Source organism: Coffea eugenioides, unplaced genomic scaffold, assembly GCF_003713205.1.
Source record: "Coffea eugenioides isolate CCC68of unplaced genomic scaffold, Ceug_1.0 ScVebR1_23;HRSCAF=104, whole genome shotgun sequence".
NCBI lineage: Eukaryota > Viridiplantae > Streptophyta > Magnoliopsida > Gentianales > Rubiaceae > Coffea > Coffea eugenioides.
Window position 1 is genome coordinate 1,055,369 of NW_020862884.1, and position 18,377 is coordinate 1,073,745.

The 18,377-nt window shown below is 35.2% G+C and overlaps 1 pseudogene; it reads right to left on the bottom strand.

Moving 5' to 3' along the window:
- Positions 1-1,668: 1,668 nt before the first annotated feature.
- LOC113756571 lies at positions 1,669-4,132 on the bottom strand (annotated as a pseudogene).
- Between the last annotated feature and the right edge of the window lie 14,245 nt (positions 4,133-18,377).

Consider the following 18,377-nt stretch of genomic DNA (forward strand, 5'->3'; position numbering starts at 1 on the left):
TGAGAGAAGTGGGCAATGAAGGAGATCAATTATATTCCCAGATATTGGTGGCTACAAAACTTCTTTAACCCAATCTTCAAATGCTCAAGCAGAGTTGAGCCCATTGACTTCAACTTTTAAATCAGCATGATTAACACGACAAAACAAGAAAATAGGCTGTTTTAAGGGTACATTTATTTTCGAAGTAAAAATCCATGAGTATGTATCTCTTCATGAGTGCACAAGCTAGCAATTTCACTATGGAGCTTCAGATCTGCATACAGCTGCAAATCCAAAGAAAAGCACGTCTTAACAGTTAGCACCAAGAAGATATCCACTTCCATGCTAGGGAGTGAATTTAGAGTGTGAAATTAAAAGTGTACCTGTCAAGCCTCAAGATTTTCTTGATGTACCCTGATACCAAGAAACAGATCCTTAATGAGATGTAATTTTCTCAGAACTTCATTCATGTGCATCCGCTTGTTTGGTAATCTTGCAGAGCACTCGAGTCCAATTGTCAACAGGGAAATCATACACTCCATCTCTCTTCTGCCATTAATCTTTTCCTCTCCTGGAGTCATTTCTCTGTACTGATCTCCACCTTTTGACAGAAGTAATGGGTCCACAATCTTGCAAACTTGTTCAGGCAGAGCCACATTAACATAGTTATGAAGATTTAGGCCATCAGTTAATATGTCATCTGTTGGTGATAGGGTGTCAATTGTTAGTAATTTTATTGTTAATTTTTCTCTTTGATCTTGTCAAATATTGCTTTAATTGTGATATATATTTATATTTGGTATTTAAACCCAATTTCAGAAATTGGAGCAAAAACCTTCTTGAGAAGATTACTGTGAGAGCTTCTAAAAGCTTTACACAATTGGCCCACATGCATGGTGTAAACCAACGCCCTTTCCTTTTGCTGATGAAGAAGAATTGAATTGCATTTGGCTAGCCAACATCTCAATTAGGTGGGGACCGCGAAGACTTGACCATTGTGTAAAGATAATTTCCTTTCTTGATTCACGGTGCCTTTGGTGAGAAGAAGCCCGACAAACAAATGTGGCTTTTGCTTTTGTTTTCGGTGGGATTGATTAGGTAGAGAAAGAATGGTTTCTTTTGTGGGCGAGGGTGTGAAGTTTTGAAGATTGGCTTGTTTTTATTTTTAGAGAGCTTCTGGCATAAAGTGGGAGATTTTCTCTCTCTAAAAATAAAAACAAGCCAATCTTCAAAACTTCACACCCTCTTCTGGCATAAAGTGGGAGATTTTCTCTCTCTAAAAATAAAAACAAGCCAATCTTCAAAACTTCACACCCTCGCCCACAAAAGAAACCATTCTTTTTCTACCTAATCAATCCCACCGAAAACAAAAGCAAAAGCCACATTTGTTTGTCGGGCTTCTTCTCACCAAAGGCACCGTGAATCAAGAAAGGAAATTATCTTTACACAATGGTCAAGTCTTCGCGGTCCCCACCTAATTGAGATGTTGGCTAGCCAAATGCAATTCAATTCTTCTTCATCAGCAAAAGGAAAGGGCGTTGGTTTACACCATGCATGTGGGCCAATTGTGTAAAGCTTTTAGAAGCTCTCACAGTAATCTTCTCAAGAAGGTTTCTGCTCCAATTTCTGAAATTGGGTTTAAATACCAAATATAAATATATATCACAATTAAAGCAATATTTGACAAGATCAAAGAGGAAAATTAACAATAAAATTACTAACAATTGACACCCTATCAGTTGGCCTCCTTCTTGTGATCATCTCCAGCAGAAATATCCCATAGCTATAAACATCGCCTTGAGTTGATGCAGGGAGACCCATCCCGTACTCTGAAATTTTCTTTCAATATGTTACTCTGATGAAAAAGCAACTCAAGGCAACTCTTCGAAATAGGATTAATGAATCAAGTGTGAGAAATCGTAACTAAGTAGAAGCAAAATGCAAATGCTTTGCAAAAACAACTGGCTTTGGTCAGGGGTAATTAATTCTATTACTGCAGTTAAGAAGTAAGAATACACGACAATAAAAATATTAGTTTATTATTAAAAATTTTTAATTACACTTTAGCTTGAATTCTGTTTCACAGAGAATCTAGTGTTGTTTAAGAACCAGTGATTCAATTTGGTTTAGGCTTTTTGTATCTACAAATCTTGGCCATACCTTAATAGATTGGAATTGGATATAAATTACCTGGAGCCGCATATCCGATTGATCCTTTAATTGCAACAGCACTGCTGGTTCCCTGGTCAGAAGAAGTACTGATGGTTTCAGGAAGAAGCCTTGCTAATCCAAAATCACCCACGTGAGCAACGAAGTCATTGTCAAGAAGAATGTTGCTTGGCTTCAAATCACAATGAACAATTGTTGTTTCACATTGGTTGTGAAGATAATGCACCGCTGAAGCAACATCAATTGCAATAGGCAGCTGGATGTTGTTGCTTGATCAGTTGTTTCTGGATGCAACCACAAGTCAAGATTTCCATTTTCCATGAACTCGTAAACTAGAGCCTTGAATTCATGACCTTTGGAATCAACGCTGGAGCAATAACTTAAGATAGACACTAAATTTCGATGGTGGATGTTTCTTAGTGCTTTGCACTCAGCCTTGAAGCTCTTAGAAGCCCCATTCTTCTGAAGGTCAAGAACTTTAACTGCAACAAGCCTATCTCCGTGTTGATCTAGCCTGCCTTTGTAAACAATCCCAAAACTTCCTGATCCGATCAAGTTTTCTGGAGAAAATCCTGAAGTTGCACGCGGGAGTTCATGGTAAGAAACTCTCAAGAGCTTATCCACTGTTGGGTGCACGAAAGATGAGCTGGCTTCTCTTCGATATCTTTTTTGGTATACTCCCAAATAGAACAACAATATTATACCAAAAGCCAAGAATGTTACTAGTAAAATTGTGGATAATAGGACAATGATCTTATGCTTTTCCTTTTTCTTTCCCATGATCACTTGACAAGATGGGAAACGCAATTCAGTAATGCCTCCAAAAAGTTTGGTGTTTCCCATCAAAACTATTAGGCTTGCATTCCCAAATATTCCGGTTGTTGGTAGCTTCCCATAAAGGTCATTGTAAGAAAGGTTCAGATACCTCAACGGCTGAAGTTTCTCAAGGTCTCTTGGTATTTGTCCAGTCAAGTTGTTAAATGAAAGGTCTACTCAAGAAATCCGTTGGACAGGCGGATTCACATCTTTTACAACCAACGCAGTCTTCGGTTCTTGGAGCAGAAGCAATTTGTTTAGCTTTACATCCGTCCCAAGGTATCATTTCTAATACATCGGTCACTTGGATGGCTTTCAGAGAAGCCAATTTTTGAGGGAACCGTCCCTTCGGAAAATTTGGCCTGCATTTCAAGAGTCTCTAAATCCAAACAATTAGCAAACGACTGGGGTATTTCTCCAGAAAATCTGTTGTAGGCTACAGGAAATTTACCATGTGCATCAGGTTTCCTACTTCCAGAGGTACAGAACCACTGAATGTGTTCTGTCTCAACCCAGATATAATAGCAAGGTGTGCATCTCAAAAAATTGTGGTGATATAACACCACTAAGATTATTTATAGATACGTCCAGATATTGCAGATTTCCACAGTTCATGAGAATACTGCCAAATACATCGCTGCCTTCAAAAAGATTGTCTGCTAAGTCCAGATGGTACAGAGAGCTAGTATTACATAAGTTTGACGAAATTTCTCCTGACAACCTGTTTCGTTCTAGACCCAAATATTGCAAGTTTGAAATTTACCAAAGTCACTTGGTATGATTCCTGAAAGAGAATTCCATGACATGTCAAAGACAATTAGATTGACAAGATTTCAAAGTCCTTCCGGGATAGTTCCCCATATTTGATTTCCTCCGAGGCCTAATTCAGTGAGCCCATATGTGAGGTTTGCCATGGACTTAGGCAATTCACCACCAAAATTATTGTAATCTAAGGCAATAGTATATAGATTACTATTGCTTGTCAATGATCCAATGAAATTCAAGTCTCCTGTAGAATTTCTCCCTAACCAATTTCCAGAAAATGCTATTGATTGAAGGTTTGATAGTTGGGAACTTGCCTTTCAAGCTTATTGTCATCAAGGGCAAGTTGCTCAAGCCTAGAAGCATTGATGATGGAAAGTGGAATGTTGCCATTGAAGTCGTTCATCCCAATTCCTAGGAATTGCAGATTTGGTAGTGTGAGACCTACGTCAGTTGGAAGGTTGCCATTGTTGAATTCAAAGCCTAAATTGTTGACTTTTTTCAAGTCACAATTGTTGAATTTGTGGCATCAATTTCTATCCCACATTGGTGGAATTGAGAGCTTGGGTAAGGGCTTGAGACTTATAACTCTCAAGCAAATCAATTCAATTACACCAACAAAAATAATTCTTTTGTAATTCTTTCTTCTCCTAAATTATAAGAGCAGGCTGCTTGAGTGGTGCTCGAAAATTAGGCAAAATTGGTCGAATTTCATTATCAATTTTTCGGATGCGTTCTTTCCTTATCTTTTTTATTTATTCCGCATTTATTTAGTAGTTTCTTTTCAATTGTAGTATAGTATTCAATATATATTTGTCAGATTTATTTGTAGTATTTTATACGATTCATTTGGGTATATTTTCTTATTCGTGTATACGTATTATTTATGTATACACGGGTCTAGTTGTGATAATACACCGTGCACATAAATTCTGTCTAGGAGACTGGATTTTAAATAGGACCGCTTGTGACCCCTCCAACATTTTCTAGGAATTTATTTGGAATGGTAATTCTGTCTAAGGAGATTGTTTTGACGATCTTTCTTGGAAATTATTGAATCGGTTTAAATCACTAGTTGAATTTTTTAGTGAGAAATTACCTGATTTCCCCAACAAGTGGTATCAGAGTCAAAGGTTTGTCCTTTGGCTTGTTTGTAATTTGTTATATTGAATACTATCATTTGAGTCTGTAATGGCATCTGACAATTTCACGTCAAGAATTACATTTGGGGCATCGGCTTCCTCGTCCACATGGTCGAGGACTCCAATGTCAAGTTCGAAACTGGCGATAGAGATATTTGACGGTACTGGCCATTTCAGCATGTGGCAAGACGAGGTCATAGACTCCCTTTTCCAACAGCGTCTTGACATTGCCATTGAAAAAAAGAAACCAGATGACATAGAAGAGAAGGAGTGGAGTACCATAAATCAGTTGGCATGCGAAACAATTCGATCGTGCTTGTCCAGAGAGCAAAAATATGCTTTTAAGAACGAGACTTCTGCATGAAAATTGTAGAGGGCATTGGAGGAGAAATTTCTGAATAAGAGTGGTCAAAATAAACTCCTAATGAAGAAAAGATTATTCCGATTCGATTACCAACCAAATAAAGCGTTAGTGGCAAGAGGTTGTCAACAAAGCCAATCAAAGGGGACAAGAGAAAGGTCCGAACGAAAAGTAGAGTTACCAAAGATGAGTGTGCTTTCTGTCATGAGAAAGGGCACTGAAAGAAAAACTGTCCAAAATTGAAGAAGAAAGGGAAAGTTTCGCAAGATGTAAATGTTACAAATGCAAAAGTGATGCTGAATCAGATTTCTCTTTGGCTGTATCACCTTTAACATCCCATCCAGATAAGTGGATTTTGGATTCAACTTGTACCTACCATATGTCTCCCATGCGGGAGTGGTTCTTTGAATTTGAAGAACTTGATGTTGGAGTTGTGTACATGGGAAATGACAATCCATGTAAAACAGGTGGGATAGGTTCAATTAAGTTGCGTAATCATGATGGATCCACTAGAATCTTGAAAGATGCTTGGTACGTGCCGAATTTGAAGAGGAATTTCATCTCCTTGGGACTCTTGGAGTCAAAAGGCCTGGTAGTGAAGATGCAAGATGGAATTCTTAAAATAACTTCGGGAGCACTTGTGATGTTGAAAGGTGTGAGGAAGAATAATCTGTATTACTACTAAGGTAGTACAGTTGTTGGGATAGCAGCAGCAGCACATCTTCCAGTAGCAAGAAGGATGTGGAGGCAACAAAGTTGTGGCACACGCGATTGGAACATCTGGTGAAAAATCCTTGCAAAATCTTGTCAAACAAGGATTGTTGAAAGGTAAAAAAGTTCGCAAATTAGAATTTTGTGAGCATTGTATTCTGAGAAAACAAAGAAGAGTGAAATTTGGTACTAACATCCATAATACCAAGGGTATTTTAGATTATGTGCACTCAGATATGTGGGAACCTGCCAAGACTCCATCCCTTGATGGCAAGTACTATTTTGTCACTTTTGTTGATGATTTTTCCAGAAGAGTTTGAGTGTTTACTATGAAGAACAAGGATGAAGTGTTCGGTATTTTCCTTAAATGGAAAGTTCAGGTTGAAAACCAGAGGGGAAGAAAGATCAAGATCCTCCGAACAGACAACGGTGGAGAATACAAGAATAATCCCTTCCAAAAGATATGTCAAAAGTGTGGTATAGTTCGGCACTTCACAGTTAGAAGAACACCGCAGTAGAATGGGGTGTCAGAGCGTTTGAACAAAACACTAGTGGAGAAAGTACGTTGCATGCTGTCTAATGCTGGGTTAGGCAGAAAGTTTTGGGCTGAGACTGTGACATACGCTCAACGTCTCGTCAATAACTTGCCATCATCTGCAATAGGTGGTAAGACTCCATTAGAGATATGGTTTGGAAAACCTGCAACAGATTATGATTCTTTGCGTATTTTTTGTTCTACTACATATTATCATGTAAATGAATCACAATTGGATCCACGAGCAAAGAAGTCTCTCTTTATGGGTTTTAATGCTGGAGTTAAGGAATACCGGTTGTGTTGTCTAGAAACAAAGAAGACCATTATCAGCAGGGATGCTACCTTTGATGAATCTGCCATGTTGAATAAGGTAGCACAAGATGAGACCAGTGATACTCCACAACAGATGGAGTGTATGCTGAAACAGGTGGAGTTTGAGTAAATAATGATGAGCCCAGCAAATAGCACCATCAATGACTCTCCCATGGCAAAAGAAGAGTCAGATGAGGAAGAGATTTTAACCCAAGAACCTCAATAGTAGCAAGAGTCAATTGCCGTCAATAGGCCAAGACGAGAAATTCAAAAACCTGCTCGTTTTGTTGACATGGTGGCCTATGCACTTCCAATTGTTGATGATGTTCCATCCACCTTTTCTGAAGCAATTCAAAATACAAAAAATGATAGATAGAAAGATGCTATAGAAGAAGAGATGCAATTTCTTCAGAAGAACAAGACGTGGAAGTTGACAAAACTACCGAAGGGTAAAAAGGCAATTGGATACAAATGAATATTTGCAAAGAAAAAAGGATTTCCTGACAAGAATGATGTTCGCTACAAGGCAAGATTGGTGACTAAAGGCTACACTCAGAAGGAGAGAGTTGATTATAATAAGGTATTTTCTCCAGTTGTTAAAAATTCATCTATTAGAATTTTGTTGGCCTTGGTAGCACAGTTGAATTTGGAGCTAGCTCAACTTGATGTGAAAATCGCGTTCCTTCATGGTGACTTGAAGGAGGAAATCTATATGTCTCAACCAGATGGATTCAAAGTTGTTGGTAAAGAAGATTGGATTTGTAAGTTGAGCAAATTGTTGTATGGATTGAAACAATTACCGAGACAATGGTACAAACGATTTGACCAGTTCGTGATAGGCTAGAGGTACACAAGAAGAAAACACGATTACTGTGTGTATTTGTGCAAGTTACGAGATGATTCCTACATCTACTTACTCTTATACGTTGATGATATACTGATAGCGTCAAAGAGCCAAGTTGAAATTAACAAATTGAAGGCTCGGTTGATTAAAGAGTTCGAGATGAAGGATTTGGGAGAAACCAAGAAGATTCTCGGCATGGAGATAAGCAGGGATAGAATGAGAGGCAAGTTTTGTTTGACACAGAAGCAGTATTTGAAAAAGGTACTACAACGTTTTAGTATGAATAGAGATTCAAAACCTGTAAGTACTCCGCTTGCTCCTCATTTGAAACTTAGCAGTCTATTATCTCCAAAGACGGATGAAGAGCGAGTATACATGGCGAAAGTCCCGTATCCTAATGCAGTTGGTAACTTGATGTATGCAATGGTATGTACAAGACCCGACATTTCACAGGCAGTTGGTGTGGTAAGCAGGTTTATGCATGATCCGGGCAAGGGCCATTGGCAAGTTGTGAAATGGATTCTACGATATATCCAAAATACCGTAGATGTTGGATTAGTATTCGAGCGGGATGAATCACTTGGTCAATGTATAGTTGGATATTGTGATTCTGACTATGCAGGTGATTTGGATAAGCGACGTTCGACAATTGGCTACTTGTTCACGTTTGCTAAGGCGCCAGTTAGTTAGAAGTCTACTTTGCAGTCAACGGTGGCTTTGTCTACAACAGAGGCAGAGTATATGGCGATTACAGAAGCTGTGAAGGAGGCAATTTGGCTTCAAGGATTGCTTGAAAACTTGGGAGTTGGTCAAAAATACATTAACGTGTTTTGTGACAGTCAGAATGCTATTCACTTAACAAAGAACCAAGTCTTGAATGCAAGAACGAAGCACATTGATGTTCGCTATCACTTTGTGCGGGAAATTCTCGAAGAAGAGGAGATTTTTCTCCAGAAGATTTGGACTACAGAGAATCCTGCAGATATGCTAACCAAGGTGGTTATAAGAGCCAAGTTTGAACATTGTCTAAACTTGGTTAACAACCTGCACATTTGAGTTGGCGCCTGAGGGCGCAAATTTGGAAGCACCGTAAGGACCGTCTGTTATTTTTTGTGTGAGAAGATTTGTATTTTTTGGATAGGACTAGAAAATTATGCCAAGGTGGAGATTTTTGAATTCAAAGCCTAAATTGTTGACTTTTTTCAAGTCACAATTGTTGAATTTATGGCATCAATTTCTATCCCACATCGGTGGAATTGAGAGCTTGGGTAAGGGCTTGAGAGTTATCAAATCAATTCAATTACACCAACAAAAATAATTCTTTTGTAATTCTTTCTTCTCCTAAATTATAAGAGCAGGCTGCTTGAGCAGTGCTCGAAAATTAGGCAAAATTGGTCGAACTCTGTTATCAATTTTTTGGGTACATTCTTTCCTTATCTCTTTTATTTATTCCGCACTTATTTAGTAGTTTCTTTTCAATTGTAGTATAGTATTCAATATATATTTGTCGAGTTTATTTGTAATGTTTTATACGATTCATTTGGGTGTATTTTCTTATTCGTGTGTACGTATTATTTATGTATACACGGGTCTAGTTGTAATAATACGCCGTGCATGTAAATTCTGTCTAGGAAACTAGATTTTAAGTGGGACCGCTTGTGACTCCTCCAGCCTTTCCTGGGAATTTATTTGGAATGGTAATTCTGTCTAAGGAGATTGTTTTGACGATCTTTCCTGGGAATTACTGAATCGGTTTAAATCACTAGTTGAATTTTTCAATGGGAAATTATCCGGTTTCCCCAACAGCCTTGAAAAGAATTAACTAGTATTGAAAAGACACGGAGAGATGATATGTTATAAACAGATGCAAGGATCCTACCAGATAATTGGTTTACTCCCATTCCTAATGAATGCAATTTTTTTACGAAAGCCTATCTCCTTGGGCAGATTACGCTCTAAATTGTTATATGCAAGAAAGAGAGTTGTCAATGACGAAAGATTTCCGAGGGAGGAAGGAATCTCTCCTGTCAAATTGTTCTTAGAAAGATAAAGGTTTTCAAGCTTCTTCAATTTGCTTAGCTCAATTGGAACTTTTCCTTCAAGTTTGTTGTTCGTAAGCGTAAGACTTAACATATTTGAGCAGTTGCATAGACTAACAGGGATCTCTCCGCTCAGAAGGTTATATGATAGGTTAAGAAACCTTAGACAGAACAGATGACCAACCTCTTGTGGAATTTCACCATGGAACTGATTTTCCTCCAGATGGATGGATTTCATGAAGCTGAGATTTCCTATATGAGGAGATATGGTTCCAGACAAACTCCAGCCTGTTAGAGTTATGGCTGTGACCCTCTGATGTCGACTATCACGTGATCCCCGGCCATTGGCAATGGTGTCGTGTTTGGTTCCACGAGTTCAAGACAGCATGTGGATCATCAGATATCTGACTCTTGAACTCCAGCAGAACAAGTCTATCAGTTTCATTTTGAGCATTCCGTCGAGAATTGTATTTAAGCAGGATGGAATTTTCAGTTTAAAGAGTAAAGTGTAGTTTAAGGATGAAAAAGGTAGTCGGAGTAAAGAGTGCAAAATGGAATTAACACAAGTAAAAATTAAAATAACGGTGTTATTTCAAACAAGTTGAAAATGGGATTGCTTAATTAACAAATCATTATTGGCATATAAACAAGCAGGTTGTTAGATACTTGCAAAGTTTGATAATTAAATTCAAAGTCAGACGATGTGGCATACCTCTAAACTCGTAAATGTATACGTTAACAATGTAGAAAAGATTAAATACTTAATGATATTATCAAAGAAACAAAGTGTACCTTCATGTAAGTTGGTATTTCACTTTGCTTCATAAACTAATTTTGTCAAAACATTCCCTCAAAAGAAAAAAAAGGAAAGTTTTGTCAAAACATTGCAGTTTGCCCCCTATACACTTTTTTGCTTTTCCTTTTTCCCTGCTAGTGGAGTCTCTTATTACTACGATGGTAGAATGTTCCCAATTGAATAGGAAAGTCCAAGGCAGGTCTCAATCGAGTATTGATGCAAATAGGCCACAGTAGTCGCAAAATTGTCAAATGGCAGTACATCCTAAGACGCATGGTCCCTTTGATCATTTAAAAGACAGCTATATTATTAGTTTGCTTAAAGGGACATTCCACCGAACACGGGGGCCGTTAAACTGAAAAGTACTACAACTTGAACGGTTTGGGCATGAGAACGTGTAAGGTTTTGAGTTCAAATTTCTCTTCTTCATTTCTGTTTCTTAAATTTTATCTTTCTTTTGCTAAAGAAAATTTTTTAGAGAACTACTACATTTTTAAAACTTAGGATTCTAACAACTTATGCATAATTTAGACTAGTTTCTAGTACAAATTCTCTTCATAAAAGAGTCGAACAATTGCTAAATTGCTAACTGAACTCGGTACTAGACCTTTTTTTTTTATTTTAAAGAACTCGGAACTAGACCTGAAGCCTATGTGATCTTTCAAATTTATGTGTACCAGCTTACAAAGGTAATCCATTGTTGGCGTATTAAACCACTTGTTAAAATATAATGAAAAACAAAGTAAATATTTCTCCATTATTGTCATGTCAGAACTAAATTTCTCTAATGGATATTTGCTTATTAGTTTCTCAGACCTACAATTACTCAATCATTGTCAGATCTAAATTTTTTTTTTTGGATTTGAACTAGTTTTAATCAGATTTGATTGTTAGAAGATATGCATTCATATGCAAGATATACAGAAGCACCAATGTTACCTTTATTTATATTGATTTTCTAGATTATTGTATCTATTGATTTCAGGTCTTAATGCATATCTATGTGTGCATATATTTTTCATCAATTGCATTGTATATTTTCACGTTTTTAAAGGTTTAACACGTGAGTCCTCTTTTAATTAGAATTAATTCACACAGCATAAAAAGTAAAAGGATGAAAGATCTTTCAAAATACATGAAAAAAATAAAAGAAAAATAAATGAAAGATCATCAATTGCATCATTTATTTGTACCTCTGTGAAAGTAACAACTTCAGTTGTATCTACCTAGTTACATGTATTCATGCATTAAACTCCACAAAAAAATCATATTTAGATTTTTAGGAACTTCACCTTTATGGATGGCCAAAATTAAATTAAGAAACTGTTACTAATTGAGTACAACTATGAAGAGGGGAGGAGGGATGGGTTGGATGGATCGGAAGAAGGAACATAAGTGAAAGATTCATAATTCGAGTCCTTTCACTCACACTATAAATAAGCAAATAATAAATATAACTATGAATCACACCGCAAATAACTGGTGGATATGGGATGTTGATTTAGGAGTAAGCCGGCCAATGAAGGTAGTACCAAGAGGTGGAATAAGTAGGGAATTGGCACTAGTTTTTCCAGGACCATAATTTAATTATAAGAATTGTTACGGATCATCCACCAATTCAATTCTCACCTTAGCAGCGAAACTCAAATATACAACCTTACCTAGGCAACATGTGGTGCCATAGGAAACATCTATTATAAATATCTAGTCTGACGATTTCAGAAACTTGTCATTGGGATCTCTTGCAAAACGTCAGGATGTCCTGTGGTACAAATTGCACTATGTTGAGATGAAATAATGTAGGTGGAAGTTCTAGGTGATGCATTTATATCGCCCTAGCAAGTGAAAATGGTTCTATCTGCGAAAATATCTAAATTGAACTTGGCTACCTCAATGCATGTTTGACATTTCTACCAACTTACAAAAAAAAAAAAAAAATTCATAACTTCTGCTACATGAATATATTTGTTAGGTCTGATTTCAGAAAATTGAACAAGAAGAATAATAGTATTCTTTGCAACTCAATAATGACAATAACATAACAAATAAATCAAACAGAGAAATACGAAATTTATGTGATTCGGTTCAATTGACCTATGTCCACGGGCGAAGAGGTAGCAGATTTACTATAACAGAAAGAAAGTACAAAAGAGAGAATACAAAATCCTAAGAAATAATTTTGAGACTGAAAAGGAACCTAAAACTGAAAACACGAAAGAGTTTAAATAGCACAAATGCCCATAACTTGCTCTATTGGTTTGATACTTAACCAAAACCTCTTTGTGACTGGGACGTGGGTTCCCTAAAACTCTCTTGGAATGATGCATATCGCACTTGGACTGATGCCCTTAACACAATTAGGCTCATTTAAGTGCACTATATTTATAACTACCAAGAGGAGATACATATATATATTTTTTGTAAACTTTCAATATGGGATACAAAAACAAATTCAACAAATCTCCACCTTGCCATGTATCCAACATCGACAAATAGCAAATAAGTTCCACCTTTTTCATAAAAGTCCCAACAGGTCTCAACAAACCACCAAAATTCCAACAGACCTCAACGAGCCACCAATGAATCAAGATGCAAAAAATTCAGCAGGTCCTAACGGATCAAAACTCACAAGAGGTTCAACAAATCCCAATGGGTTAAAAATCATGAATATAATCTTGCTCCACCTTCTTTTCAAAACCCTCAACGAGTTCCAATGGGTCAAATAATTCTTCTTCAAAACTCAACTGATTCTTCACTCTCTGTAGCACAAAATCAATATCCTAGAATTGATATTGAAGAACCCAAAACCTGAAACCAGAAGTTCTGATACTAATTTGTTAGGTCTGGTTCCAAAAAATTAACTAATGAAAATAATATGATATTTAGCAACTCAATAATGACAATATATAACAAATAAATCAAATAGAGAAACACAAAATTTACGTGGTTTGGTCCAATTGACCTACGTCTACGGGCAAAAGGGTAGTAAATTTACTATAATAGAAAGACAGTACAAAAGAGAGAGTACAAAATCTTAAAAAATAATTTCGAGACCCAAAAGGCACCTAAAATTGAAAATATAAAACAGTTTAAATAGCACTACATGTTTAATGGTCCAAAGGTCTATGATTTGCTCTTTTGGTTTGATGCCTAACCAAAACCTCTCTGTGACTGGGATGTGGGTCCAAAAACTCTCTTGAACTAGTACACATAGCACTTGGGTTGGTGCCCTTAATACAATTAGACTCACTTAAGTGCATTATATTTATAACCACCAACAGGAGATATTTCTTTATAAACTTTTAATGTGGGATATAAAGACAAACTCAATAATATTAGGTGGTATTCTCAATCAATGACTTTAAAACCATCACGTCAGACTAGCAATCTGACTTTTTGAAGGCAGTCAAACTGGAAATTTCATCACATAAGCTACTACATCTTTTGAAAACCAAGAAAACTATGGATGTTAGACTTTTTGCTCAATTGGAGGACATCCATACATTAAGATTACTGTTTTGGAAATGTTCATTTATTTTGTTCTCAAATGAGAGTAGTATAAGAGGTAGAATGATTAACAATTATGCTGTTAGTTTAACACAAGATGAAGAATGCTGGTTTTCTCCATGTCTTAGTACACATTTGTAAAGCTCAATATGAGTCTTTGCTCAAGAATTGTACAGTTTAACTCTCAATCAATAAAAATCTATCATTTCAATAATAAGAGAAAAAAAAGACTAGCAATCTGACTCAATGACTTCATGCAAGGCAAGTGCCTCACAGCCACTGGAATACTCTCCTTTGAAACACATGATTAAAAGAGTTTAGATTTTGCTAAAGTTTTATAGGATTTCTGTAATTAATGAAAGAGTACTACTTCGCTGATTTTTTCCTCTCTTTTATTTTTTAATCAAAATTTGATTTTTTGAAATTCTTATTTTGAAGCAAATAATAAATTTTGCTAACAAAAACTTAAAGATGTCCATTCTCTAATTTCTGATTATGGAGAAAATATATAGATTTTTTTGCATAATTAGTTAATTATAAATCAATATTAGTTATTCTCTAATTTAACAAAAAAATCGTATTCTATTTTCCTTTAATTGGACAACACTAAGTCAACTACCCATTGTTTTATAATCACACATTCACATTTTGGACATTTTTTGTTCTTTTTTCTCGAATAGATATTTGCTTATTAGGTTATTTTTTTTCTTTGCCTTTTTAAAGGTAATCCATTGTTGGTGTATTTCCTTTACCACTGTCAATTACAACAGTTAAAATTAAATCACATGTTCAAATTCAATTTTAAAAAAAGGAAGCAAAAATTTCTCCATTATTGTCAGATTTAAATTTCTCTAATGGGTATTTGCTTATTAGTTTCTCAAATCTACAATTTCTCCATTATTATCGAATCTAAATTTGTCTTTGGATTTGAATCAGTTTTAATTAGATCTGACTATCAAAAGATTTGCGCAAATGTATGGGATTACAATGATTCATCCGAATGCAAGATATATAGAAGCACCAATATTATCTTTATTTGTATTGATTTCCTAGATCTATTGTATCTATTAATTTCAGATCTAAATGTATCCGTGTTATGTTTGTTTAATTTATTTTCTATCATTAGTGCAGATTTATTGAATGAAATGATCTTTTTTTATATATAAAAAATGTATACTACTAAAATGGATTCAAAAAAATAATGTACAAAAACATAATAAAATTTTTCATTTATTAAAAATTGTGTTGAACAATCAACAACGTTTAACTAAATTCGAGCTACATTTATATTGTATATCTATGGCATCACGCCATAAAAGAAAGAATCAACTTTTTATGCACTGATAGTATAACAATTTTTTTTTACAAATGTGTATCACATATACATGATTTAAACTTCAAATTTGAATTTATGTTATGTGACATATTCTAAAACTACTAGTGTAAAACAAATTACATACTGATAATGTATAAAATAGTTATCCTAAAAGAAAATGCAAACCAAAGGAAACCATCACGTCAGGCTAGCCATTTGAGGCTATGACTTCGTGCAGCCTCAGAGCCAATAGACTCTCTTTTGAAACACATACATCAAAAAGGTTTAAAATGCAAAATGATGAATTATCTTTAAAGATTACTGGATTTCTATAAATTAATGGAAGAGTAATATTAGTAGGGAGAAGTTTATCAAGTTTGTCCTGTGGTTTTTGACATTTTCTCTTGGGTCCCTTGTAGTTTTGAATATTATATCTACTCTCCAAATTTTCATTTTCAATGTAACAATGTCAGCCCTTACCTATAAAATATTAATATGAAGTGGTACAATTTATTTTCATTTCCAAATTACCATTATAAGGCGTATAGGTAATTGATGTAACTAACTCAACAAAAAAAAAAAAAAAAACTTGAAAATGCACCAAAATAGTTAAAAGAAATTTATAACAAAAAATCATGTATGGCAGGCTAAAAGAGTTAAATAGGTTGTAACAAACAATAGAGGGAAATGATATCAAATTGTTGATGCTTGAAATACGTAGGTTCGCAAGAAAATGAAATAGAAAATTTAAGTTTAAAAGGGCTTGAAATTTCAAAACAAAAAAGGGAGCAAAATATATTCCATTAGCAGTGATGTAGCAGGCCACATGATCACATTTTAGCAGTTTGTGAAAATGAACGTCTTAATCATTAATATCTTAAGGTCATCTTATTTCCTTTTTATTGTATTTTCCAAAGTCCTTCAATTGAGTTTAGTTGAGTTTATGAGTATACAAGGGTAATTTGCAAAAGAAAATACCTTTTAGCAAAGTGAAATTGTTAAAAAACCTCAAGGAAGGCTTCTGAAATTATCCCTTATTGGTATTACAAGTAATAAAATGGCATTTCTGTAATTGATTGAAGACTATTAATATTAGTTACGAGATAACCAACAAGTCTGGTTATAAATTATAGTGCACTGTGTATGGATGCTGAAACTGTCCTATGTACATTACATTACTTCTTATTCATTTGGAGGAAAGGATCATGATCTGAAACGAAGCCAAGTGCTAGAAGATGGCTGTGAAATGGGAAGCACGGTTAGTTGTGGGGCAAATCTTTCTTCAATTGAGCTAAATCAGCGTTCGACAAAGTCAATTTCTGCAAGCATCATATGATGCCGAATGTCCTAATCGAGTACATTGCATTAATTTGTGGCAAGATTAATCTGAAACTGCTTTCTTTGGAGTAGCATGTATGTTTGTAGCAACATTTGTAGCAATATATAATTAATTCATTTCTAGCAATATATAATTAATTTTTTTCCCCCTGCAGAAAAATGACATGCCTGTAATCGTAGACTCTGAGGGTGCAGGAGACATGGCGCCCTTTTTTTTTTTTTTTTTCGGAAAGGGACATGACACCTTGTGCTTTCCAGATTCAACACAAAGATATTGGAAGTTGATGTAATTGATACACAAGTACATAAAAGTGCAGAAATTTGTATTGCGCAAATTTCATTAAGAAAGTGAGGTTGAAGATAATGATCTTGAGGCGTATTTGATATTATGCTTAAGATGTTATTTGTTCCAACTATATAAAGTATTTGCTACAAGTTATAGCAAATTATCTCTAAAATATAATAAGATTTAGAGAAACTTGATAGCAAATTTCAAGTATTCTTTTACAAAAAAAAAAGATCAAGATTTTTTTTTTGTTTGCCAATACTTGTCATTTTTATAGGAAAAGACATAACTCAACCGTCACAAATTAATCAGCCACAATCTCCGACGTTTACGGGCATTAAGAAAACAATTAAATTTCAAAAATGTTTCAGAAATTTTTTTCAGCTTTTAAGAAGAATCCACAAACGGATCAACTTCCCATAGCCGCGGGTCCGATAGCAAATCCACCGTGTTGACTCACCTTTTGTTTAGATATGTCCTAAAATTTTTACTTTCTTCGTTTCAACAAGTCTTATTTCTATTTTGTTTCACAACCAATTCCAACAGTAGACATCATAGTATTTTTTTTTCGAAAACGACAATTATTGTATAACCTATCTATTCTAAACTACAGGAGAGTCTAAAGAGACTTTATATTAGGGGCTAATAAGTATACAGACCTCACTAAATCAAAAAAGTATTTTGACATATTCCTTAAATTTTTTTACAGGTAAAATTTAAATCCTTAACTATAACTCAAATAGGATCTTAAGGCCTACCTTGTTGGCCACACTTTGTGATATTGTGATGGAATGGACACATGGGCTCCAAAAGAAATTTGGGTTTATGACATTTACGTAGCATGAATTGATACCTTACCCAATTTGTGCTTCTCCCGAAATTTGACCCTAAGTTGGGCTGCCAGGGCCAGAGGACGTGACTTGCACACATAGATAAATTGTTCAGTCAAAAATCCTTTTCCCTTCTGATTTTTTTTTTTTTGGCAGTTCCTCCAATTATTTAACATTTTATCTTTTCTTTTCATTTCTCCTTCTCCTTCACTTCCTTCTTTAACTTTTCTTTCGACCCGATATTGCCTAGATTATTTACTAGGCCCTACTAACATTTTATGTTCAAAATCATCAAGATATGGCATAAAAGTATGAGCCCCACCATGGCTAGATCCATAGTTTTAAGGGGCAAGGTGACTTAATTGAGCAATATATGGATATGGTAATAAGGGAACATATGAATTTATTGTACAATTGATCCTCACCTTTTATCCCCTTATGTTGTTCTGATAGTAACTGAAATTTCATATAGTAGCAAAGTCAAAATTCAAAGAAAGTGGGAGCAAGACTATGCATTGTAAGTATAATGTATTGCATACTATCCAAGCATAATATGGAAGCATTAAGATGTTCAAGCAGAATTGAACCAATTGACTGCCTTCAAGAACATCTAATTCTTAGAAAGAAAGACTATA